Source organism: Tupaia chinensis, unplaced genomic scaffold, assembly GCF_000334495.1.
Source record: "Tupaia chinensis unplaced genomic scaffold, TupChi_1.0 Scaffold000231_2, whole genome shotgun sequence".
In the NCBI taxonomy this organism is placed as follows: Eukaryota; Metazoa; Chordata; class Mammalia; order Scandentia; family Tupaiidae; genus Tupaia; species Tupaia belangeri.
In genome coordinates, this window is record NW_006159707.1 from 199,864 (window position 1) to 211,398 (window position 11,535).

An 11,535-nucleotide genomic window follows, 5' to 3' on the forward strand; every position below is an offset into this window, starting at 1 on the left:
GACCCTAGTAAATGGAATACTCTTTTGCAATAGGACTAGAAAAAATCCAGAATCTAATATTCTGTTGGCTCTCAACCAACCGATACCTCTTTATAGACCAAATGCCCTGACTTCCCAGGCCATTTGGTCATACGTCCACCAACCCTATACCTGGGGTTGTACTCCTCCCCACTAAAACCACAGAATGGGTAAATAAAAAAGAAGTGGCTTTTAAAAATAAGACCAGGATATGGTCAGAATAAGAGGAGAAAATAGTAGGTCACTGAGAAAGTCATGACATATTTTTCTATGCAAAAATGTGTCATGACTTTCCAGGTTACCCAATAGATGTTGTAAAAACAGACTTCCATAGTAATTCTTTTCTTTTCTTTTCTTTTCTTTTCTTTTCTTTTATTTTATTTTATTTTATTTTATTTTATTTTTTACTTTGTTATTTAAGAGATTTTCACAATAGGGTGCATGCACTCTCCAGAGAGACAGGGAGACAAAAAGCGAGAAATCACCTCCTAAGGGGATGGCCACACCACAATCCTGTCTCCTCCATTCTCTTGGGATTTTGGGCATGCACACACACACATGCCCATGTGAGTTTTAAGCCGCCGGGTCCAGGACTTAAACCGCAGTCCTCTACGTGGAAGTCCAGCGACATAACCATTACACCATCTGCTAGTCCCTCCATAGCAATTCTCAATAAAACCACCTCTGGGTACTACTGTAAGGTTTTTTTTTTTTTATGTATAAATAAAATTAGGCCCCTAAAAAAGGGCCATCACAGGCTTAATTTTTTAGATATTTAGAAGTGGCAATTAATGACTTTCTGGGACCTCAATTTTGATTAAACACTATCTAGGTGCCATAGAACTACTCCACATTTTCAAATTCCCAGACATGGAGATGGGAGATTTTTGGACTTCTTAGAGCACATGAGTATATAGGATGCACCGCTAACACTGTCTGTAACAGAGGCTGTCTCATTTACCCTCCAAAAATGAACCCATGAGAATGAAATGGATATAGGCTTATAGAAAAGCATCTCCTCCAACCCTTACAACTTACCTAGTGTTGGATAAAGTGCTAATGTCATGACTTAAGGACAGAAAGTCAAGGTTACCTTATTTTACCAAGACCCTTCTATTTCCAGGTATTGTGATGGGCAACTTGAATTTACTATTTCATTACAACAGCTCTACAAATTAAAGGGTTGTTGGCAATGGTTAAAGATGTGAAACCGATTCCAGAAGTGGCTGTGAACATTGGACAAGACCATACATCTAGATACCAATCCTGTCAGACTATGAACATAGATGGCGGTTTCCCTTGATCTGTCAAAGTGGAAACAAGTGCTCTTTTTTGTAATTCTCTCAATAAAGCATTCATCACACTATTGCATTTGCCCATTTACTCCATTAGCATCACATTAGACTGCACATTTTCTGAAAGTACAGATTTTATCTGTCCAAGTTAGCTACTGTATCACCAGGGTCTAGCAAGGTGTTTGACTCTATAGATAAACTTGCATGAAAAATAAATGAATGATTTATTTCATGCTTAGAAAGTTATGGTAGGGCTAACCTGTGGCATGGTGGTTAAAGCAGTTGGAGCCCACATGGCTAATTGTGCCATTCAAGTACCAGACCCAGTGGCTGAGAAACTCACCAGGCATATGTGCTTGTGTGCCCTCAATCCCACAAAGAGGGTGAGATGGAGTAGAAAGAATTGTAGCATGACCATTGCTCACGGGGAGTGGAGGGGACTTTCTCACTTTCTTTCTCTCCTCTCTTGATCTCCAGTGAGTACCCTCTGACAAAACTAAAAAAAGGAAAGAAAAGTTATAGTATTGACTTTATTTTACAATAACTGTGTTTGCAGTGCCTCTTGACCACCTCCATCCCTGGAATCCACTGTTCACAATCCATACTTAACCAATCTTATGTAAACCTTTACACAAAAGAATGTTTTATGACAATTATTTGCCTTACAAAATTAGGCCATACTCAAGTCATTTCTCGTACTTTGTACTGAACAATGCAATGTAAACAGACCTCTAGAATAACACATATAAATCTAATTTGGGTCTTTAATTTTCTATTACAACTGCATTATATTTTATGGAATAAATGTTTTATTCCTCGCTCAGTTCTTCCTTTATTGGTCAACATTCAGGATAAGTATGGCTTTGATTTTTTTGTCATTTTGAATATCCTGCTACATCTTTATATGTATGTTTTTATTTACTTCTGCATTTGTTTCTATGAAATAGATTACATCAGTGGAATTTGGGAGTTTAAGAATAAAGTATGTGATTTTTTTTTTAAAAAAAGAATGTAATAGATATTGTCAGGCATCTTTCCCGAAAGGCTGTAGTATTTCTTATTTCTACTGGAAATACATGAAAGTATCCCTTTCCTTTATATCTTTGCCAAACTTGCATGTTAACATTTTTCTTTTTTATTCCCAGCCTGTTGAATGAGAGATGATGTTTTAATTTGTTTCTCCTGAATACTAATAAGTTTGAGCATCTCGTCATATGCTGATTGGTGTTGATTTCTGCTCCTGTGAACTGCCAAATTGTGGCAAAGTCTTCCAGGCTGATTATTGAACCCTAATTTCTCTTCTTCTTGAGCACATCAACAAGACTACATCTCCCAGCCTTCTTTCCAGTTCAATGTGATCACATCACTGAATTCTGGCCACTATAATGCATGCAATAGTAATGTGTTTCTTTATTCCCAGGCCTGTTTCCTCACATCCTCCCACTTGTGATTCTTCACTCTTGTCCCCCAAGAGCCAGACTAATGCAGAAGACTCTGAGGCACTTGCAACAGGTAGAGTTACAGTATGGAAGATACTTGGATCTAGAAACAAGTGTGTTAATGGCCACTTGATGTACAAGAAGACCCAATTTAGTCTTTATGGAAGTGATACTAAAATTCATTATCATGTTCAATTACAGAAATTTAGGGAACCAGAAGTTAGCGTAATGGCTATGTCGTTGTACTCCCATGTAGTCGACCGCAGTTCGCGTCCCGGACTCGGTGGCTTAGAACTCACACCGGGTGCGTGTGCGTGCCTGCCCAAGATCTCGAGAGGAGAATGGAGAAGGGATTGTGGCGTGACCATCCCCCCTGGGGGGTGATTTCTCGCTTTCCGTCTCTAATGTCTCTCTCTCTCTCTGTCTGTCTGGCGAGCACATGCGCCTTGTAGTAAAAAATCTCTGAAAAAAAAAAAAAAGAAAAAGAAATTTAGGCGCAATAAAGCACTAGCCACTATCTTTATAAATACTTTCGTGGTATCGTTAGCCTATTTTTTTACATGCCTATTATTTTTCCTTAATATTTCTGAATCATCATGCCTATTATTTTCTCTTACTATTTGCAATGTCTGAAATTTCTATTTTCCCAGTTGATTGTCTTTTGATTTTATAATATCATTCTTTTCCTTTATTTATTTTTTAATAGATACACCTGTGGTTTCTGAATGCTTTCTGTTATTTATTTAAGGAGTTTTCCCTCAGCTTAAGATTTTCGAAGTTCACTTATTTATTTCTTTCATGAGAAGGAAAGTAAGAACACAGAGAGAGGCACTCCCAACAGCGTCTTCATGCTGCAATCCTACCCTTAGCCTTAGTCAGTCAAAATCACAGGGATATGTGTGTTTACAGGGAGCCCTCAGGATGCAAACCCAGGGCCTTCCCATATGGTTTCATCATTGAGAAATATTGCATTACTGCTGCATCACCACAGCAGGCCTCAACCTCAGATCTGATAAATGTTTCCCTTAGGTGTGTATTCATTTATTATTGTGCACTATTTTAATTTTTAAATCTTGTATCTGTCTTGAGTTTATTTCTATATGTTGTTTATAGGAGGGGTTTAGCTCTGTATCTTTCCAGATGAATGACCTGATGTCCTAGAACATTTTATTGAATATAATTTTATTTACTCATTTGTATTGAACTGTTACTTATGTCACATGTTTATTTATATACAAAGATACATTTCTGCATACTCTATTGCTTTGTACTGCCATCTCTGCTGTCTATTCTTATGCCAATACTGTTTTGATTAGAGCATCTTTAGAGTATGTTTTCATATAGGTGGTACGAAAATTCTCTCCCATCATTCTTCTTGTTTAAAAATTTTATGGAAACTTCTCCATTTGTTCTTTAATGATCTTCTCTCCCATTTCCTTAAAAAGTAGTCAAAACATTAAAGAAAAAATTAAACATATAAAACATAGTAATTCTGATAGAAATTTTGGTAAATAGTTTTATTAATCTGGAAAGAGTGGATATTTTATGATACAAAGTCATCCCATTTAGGAGCACACAATGTCTCTCCATTAATTCAGATCATGTTTTATGCTCTACAATAAAATTTTATAGTTGGATATTTTAAGAAACAAAGTCATCCCATTTAGGAGCACACAATGTCTCTCCATTAATTCAGATCATGTTTTATGCTCTACAATAAAATTTTATAGTTTTATTCAGATAAGTACTGTGCTTGCTAAATTTATTCATAGATGTTTTATAGTTTTTACGACTATTGTGAATGGGCCGCCCCTCCTCCCACTTTCTTTTCTAACTAGATATTTTTAGTATTGAATGATCTTTGATTTGTTGCTTCTATAACTCACATTACACTAGGAAGCCCTCCTCACAATCACTTCCATAGAGAATGTGGAAGAATGCATACTTCCAATGTTTCTATTATGCTGCAAAATCCAGAGCTTCACAAACTCTGTATCCTAGGATATTATGGGAACCAAGTTAAAAAATTGGTGGGCTGAAAATGTCTTGGGAATAAATGAATGATCAGGTACAGGCAAAGATTGAATTAAACTAATGTATCTACTGTAACTTTACTTGTCCCTTTTAAAATAGCATGGTACATTTTGATGTGCCTTGATAGGAATCAACACAGATATTTATAATTCAGTAGTCAGGGGACCAGCAGTTAGCATAATGGCTATGTCACTGGACTCCCATGTAGTTGACCATGGTTCAAGTCCCGGAGCCGGTGGCTTAAACTCACGGTGAGTGTGTGTGCATGTGTGCCAAAATCCCAAGAGGAGAAAGGAGGAGAAGTGATTGCGGCATGGCCATCCCCCAGTGGGTGATTTCTCACTGTCTCTCTGTCTCTTTCTGGTGAGCGCACATGCCCTATAGCACAAACCTCTCAAAACAAACAAACAATAATAATTCAGTGGTCAGAGAAACTCCCATGTGAAAAGTTTAGAGTGAACTAGGTCTTCATAATGAGGACATGACAAATGGAAACTGTGATACCATGCAAGTGTCTAGTAAAATGACTGGAACCAAAACAAATAAAAAAGAGATAAAAATACTCAACAGAATAATTGAGTGGAAACAGGAAATGGAGATCAATGGAGGACCCAGACCAATAGTGCTAGGTCCTTAAAGTGTTGTGAAGGTGCAAGATACAAAATCAATTGTATTTCTGTTTAATAATAACAAATAATTGGCTATTTAAAATACATAAGTAGAGATAGTTTTTATAAAAGATATAACCTGTACATGGGAAATTATAAAAAGAAACTGACAACTTAAAGTAAAGAAGACTAAAAGAAAGATAGACTGTTCATGGATCACAAAACTCAATATTGTTAAGAAGTTGCCCATTCTTATCAAACTCTAATAAAATCTGAGCAGGCTACTTTTTTTATAGTAATTCATGTGCTGATTCTAAAAAGTATGTGCAAAAGTTTACTTACTATATAGTACTTATTATCACTAGAACAACTTTGAGAGACACAGAGAAATTATGTGATCTAATTTCCTGACATTATTATGCTAGAAGAACCAAAACAGTGTGGCAAAATAGTGTGGATGTTAGGACAGATATATAAATAAATATATAGATCAATAAATAAAAGAGAACATCTAGAAATAACCACCACATATATGGTCAACAGATTTTTCACAAAGGTGCCAAGACAATTCAATGGGAAAAATAATAATCTCTTGATAATAATTAATTAGTGAAAAAAAAAGAGAAAGACCCTCAAATCTTAACTCCCATAATACTCAAAACCTTTCTCTGTATTCATAATAGTGTGTGCACATGTGTGTGAATGAGAGAGAGAGAATAAAAAAGTGAGAGACAGAAGTGTCCTCCACAGTATCTGGTCACACTGTAATACCCATTTCTCTCGTCCAGTCTGTCAGGTTATGGGCACTTACATGCATGTCAATATGTTTCAGGCTTATCGGGTTGGGGTCAGTAAACCATGGTCACCGTGTGGAATCAAAATGGGTTATGCATCTAACTGTAAGACCTAAGAAACTCCTAGAAGAAAATGCAGAAGAATATCATAAGTTTGCCAAAGATATTTTTAAAATAAAAGACAAAACATAGGAAATACAAAAGAAGCAATATAAATAAATAGAATTTTATTAAAATTAATTTTTTTGTTCTTCAAAAGAGAAATCAAAATACAAATAATACACGGGGAGGAAATATTTGCAAACCATATGTTTGACAAAAGACTTGCATTTAGATGATATAAAGAACTCTTAGAATTCTATACTAAAAAAGAATAATCTGGTAAAATAACAGATAAAAGATTTGACAGATAGCTCACCAAAGAAGTTACATAGATAGCAATGAACACATCAAAATATGTTCATCAGTAATGAACATTAAATCAAACTACTGTGAGATTACAATGGAATGACAAAAATGAAAGAGACTGACCATACCAAGTGTTGGCAAGAATATGGGGCAAGCAGAACTCATACAGTGTTGGAGAGACGACAAAGTCATATGGGGTACAATCACTTTGAAAAACAGTTTGGCAATTTCTTTAACATTTAAGCATACAGTCATCATATGACCCTGTCATTCTACTCTAAGATGTATTTGTCAGGTAAAATTAAAATATGATTAAAAAAAAATGTCGGGACCAGCAGTTAGCATAATGGCTATGTCTCTGGACTCCCACGTAGTCGACCGTGGTTTGTGTCCCAGACCCGGTGGCTTAAAACTCACACCGGGCACGTGTGCATGCATGCCCAAGATCCCGAGAGGAGAACGGAGGAGAAGGGATTGCAGCGTGGCCATCCCCCCTGGGGGGTGATTTCTTGCTTTCTGTCTCTCTGTCTCTCTCCGTCTGTCTGGCGAGTGTATGTGCCCTATAGCAAAAACCTTTTCAGAAAAAAAATGCCATCAAAAGATTTGTTAGTGAACATTGGCACAACTTTATTCACAATAGACATAATGAAAAACAAATGACCATCAAAAGGTCAATGGATAAAAAAGCAGGTCTGTCTGTATAACTCAGCAATAGAAAAAGGTGTGAACCAGAGATTCACACAACATGGTTAAAACGTAAAATAATTTTCTGGAGCTAAAGAAGGCAGACAAGAAATAGAGTGCGTGCTGTATGGTCGTATTTACATAAGATGGATAGAACGTGCAAACTAACCTTCATTGGCAGAGCGGGCTGCTTGGAACAGGAGGGACTACAATCTCAATCAAGGAAGCTTTTTTTCTTTTAAATTTTCTGCAGGGTGTGTGTGATTGCTGCAGAGAGAGAGAGAAGAGAGAGAAAAGTAAAAATGCACCCTTCAAATGGGATGATCACGCCACAATACCTTCTCCTCTTGGGATGATAGCCATGCACACACACACACACACACACACACAGACAGAGCATGGTTTTCAAGCTGTTAGATCTGAAATTTGAACCATGCAGCCAGTCATGTGGGATCCAGCCACCTCAACCACCATGCCACTGGCTGGTCTTGGTCAAGAAAACTTCTGAGGAAGATATTTATGTTCATTAGCTTGATTGTCGGGATGGTTTCCCTGGTGTACACATATATCAAAACACATCAAATTAGAAACGGAAGTTCTGTTCCTTCCTCTTTGTTTCTGGCTGCTGACTGTGCAGCCAGTGCCCTCTCCCCATGCTCCCCGCCATGCCTCGGAAAATTGAGGAAATCAAAGGCTTTTTGCTGACAGCCCAATGAAAGGACACCAAATCTGTCAAGATAAAAAAAAATAAAGATAATGTAAAGTTTAAAGTTCGATGCAGCAGATACCTTTACACCTTGGTCATCACAGACGAAGAGAAGATAGAGAAGCTGAAGCAGTCCCTGCTCCCAGGGTTGGTGGTACAGGAGCAAAAATGAACCAGAGGCTGTTAGAACTACATTAAACATGTTTAAGATTCAAAACAAAACAAAACACATCAAATTATATACACCTTCATTCACAGAGCCATAATGTTAATGACAACTTAATAAAATCATGAAAAGGATTCAGAAATATAAACAGTACTTCTCTCCATCTCTTGCCTGTACTCTCAAGTTAGCTCTTCCTATGAGTTGGATGATGTGGCCTAGTAGTTTCAAGTTTCTCTCCTGGTTTAGCATCTCCCATGGAGATTATCTCTTTTTCAGTGACTCCAACAAAACTCCCCTAACATTGGGTAATTTGGTCACATACTCATGTTTGAAACATGGTCTGTTACTCAAGTTACATCATCTTGGTCAAGGCTGTGTTGTGGGTGTAATTCTGGAAGCAGGAGGTAGGATCAGCCTGGCTTCAGCTATAAGGACTGAAGGTCAGAGGTTAAAGAAAAACATGGATGCTGTTATGAGAAATATTGAGGGAATGGATTCAAGGCACATACAAGCAATGTGTATACCTTAATTAGCAGATCTATCATATCCCTAAGCTTCACTGCAAAGTAGATTCTGCAATCCTACCTGTTCTTTGAAGGACTGTCTGAGGAGCTAGAGATGGGTTCAGCCTACAGGTGCGATTTTGTGAGGAACCACTGCTAGATGTGAGCAAGCCCATCCCTGAACAACTGGGTTGAAACTACAAACTTCAAATGACTTTAATTCCTTCAATATTGAGGATCCTGACATAACTAAAGTTGATGAGAGAGGTGAACATACTTATCCTCCTCAATTAATTATTCCATAAATATGGTAACTTTGTAGAGCCGTAACAGCCCCAAGAAGAGTGAATTAGAACATCAAATAATACTACTAATAAACAGGCTAAAATTAATCAAAAAGAGCTAGAATAATAAATATTGATGAGAACATGAGCAACTAGAACTCCACCCACTGCTGATGGAGGTGTGAAAGGTGCAACAACTTTTGACGATCTGAATAAGCAGATTGTGGTAAAGTTAACACACTAGAAATACAATCAGCAAAAAAAGAACCCAATATGGATACACATAACATGGATGTAGCCCAACATTACTGAACCTCTAAAATATTATGTTTAGGAAAGAAAAAATACAGTATTTGTAGTTCTTTCAAGAACAGACAAAACTAAGAAGTCAAAAGTCACAAAGTTTTGCCTCTTGGGGAGGAGGCATTGGCTGGAAATACTGGGTCATAGAAAAAGTCATGATGCATTTTTGCATAGAAAAGTAAATCACGACTTTTCCAACCAACCAATAGTTATAAGGGACTATCTAGTTCTGAAAAAGTTCTCTGCAAGACTTGAGTGATGATTATGTGGATGACTTCAAGCTGAAGAAGAAGCCTAAGGTCAGTTCATCGTATTGTACGTACATACCTAAATGAAAACAAAATATAAGTAAACATGTGAATAGTAGTAACAAAATAATTTTTACTACTGTATTAGCTAACATTTGTTTACTTCTTACCTGCATTATCTCATTAAATACTTATTTCAATTCTGAAAATAAGTACTCATATTATCCTCATTTCTTAGGTGAGAAAAATCAAGAGACAGAGGGTATGAAACATGTCCAAATGTTGTACAGTTATCAAGTAGAAGCTCGGAGAGTCAACCTGGCTTTAGAGTCTATGATCTTAATTACTTTTTTTTATATCATTAAGCACATTCTATTTCAGTCAGAAATGTACTGCCTCTGAGACACCTCCCGGGTGAAAGAGGTGCACTGAATGAATACTGAGATCCAGAAGATATGCACTTGAGGAACACAAATGGAGATAGGAGAGAAATGAAAACGTCACTTATCTCTAACATAGTAGCCTTTTATATGTGGAACTAATAACACTCGGCCAGAGTTTGTTGGGTCAGAGAACACGCCATCTGAACAAAAGGTTGGATTCTCTAGGACCTCTGAGTCCTTAGGATATTTTCATCCTGTGGCATCCCTTGCCAGTCTTCCAACTTTTGAGAGTTGTGCTTTTCCAGAGGGAGTTGGAAGGGATGCCCTGCCTAGAAACCAGTCCCTTGAGTATAGGGATCTTTTCTATCTTATTCATTGATATTTCTCCAAAGTCTATCTGTCAATAACTATTGGGAATTACATAAATTCATCCATCCCTCCTATCATCATTTCATCAATCCATTCCCTCTGGTCTCTGCCTGATTTGTTAAACCCTATTATAAAGTCAGACTAGACGTGTATTTTTGTTCCTGGTCATATTAAACTTACCAGAAAGCATTTCTAAAACCCAAGATATTTGCTAGAAATGATGTCCTTTTTCCTGGAATCTGAAGAGAATAAATTATCATGGGCCCCTGCACAAGCCAGTTGGAATAGCACTCCCCTAATCTTTTCTTAGTTGGCCCTATGCCTGCTCCTAGAAGCTCTTAGAGCCAGCATTTGACAGGATTAAGATTTGATTTGACACCCCACTGGGGCACCGTTCAGGAACTCAATTGCACCAAGCAATGGAGTAGCACTTATTGGTTTCAGAGGGGATGGAAACAATTTAAGCAACCTCTGTTCCCTTCAGCCCAGACACACACCATTGCTCTGTTGACTTAGAAGCAGCTGCTGATACTGAGTAGAGACAGAAGCTCTTTATGAAATCTCTCCCTCATCTGTCTCCAGCACATCAAGGAAAAGCTGTGTTCACAGATCAGGCAAAATTCTGTGGACTATCCTTCTAATTCAAGACCTGGCTGCTTTTTCTCAGCAAAGGCAGGGTGAGGCTGAGAGATGACAGAAGGTCTTGAGTATTAGGGAGATGAAAGTCAGGGAAAATGTAAGAATTTATTTATTTTTTTTTTCTGTAAGGGTACAGGTTAGACTTCAGGAAAAACTGAAACACTCTGGAGAAACAAGAGAAGTGAAGAGGTGTCCAAGGAATTTCAACTGAGGCTTTACTGCAGACAGAAAAAAGTACTGATCCAAGTTTACTAGTCCAAAGGGTAAAAAAAATAAAAAGGCAAAAAAAAAATGCAAAATAAAAATAAAATAGCAATTCAATGCAGTCCAGAAAAAATATGCTGGGAGTCAGAACTATCAAAATTTCTGGGTAACTGAGTTTCCAAATCAAGTAAAAATGTGGGTTCTGGAGTGAAAGAAACTGAAGTACCAACAGGACACCAGAAATCCAGAATCAGCTCAGGAGGGAATGAGATAATCATCAGAAGTTTAGAGTTAGGTACCTAGGATTAGAATTTTAGGCCTATTATGAATCTGGCTTACTACCTGTCTTCAGGAGTTCATAGTCCAGTGGGTGGATTTATGGATGAACATGCTAACAGATGCAGTGAGTTGTGAAATGTGCAATGATGAAGAAGCATAGGGGTGAGGTGA

At 37.4% G+C, this 11,535-nt stretch overlaps 1 pseudogene; it reads left to right on the top strand.

The window, feature by feature from the left end:
• The first annotated feature begins 7,945 nt into the window (after positions 1 to 7,945).
• Positions 7,946 to 8,158, top strand: LOC102502063 (60S ribosomal protein L38-like; annotated as a pseudogene).
• The last annotated feature ends 3,377 nt before the right edge of the window (positions 8,159 to 11,535 follow it).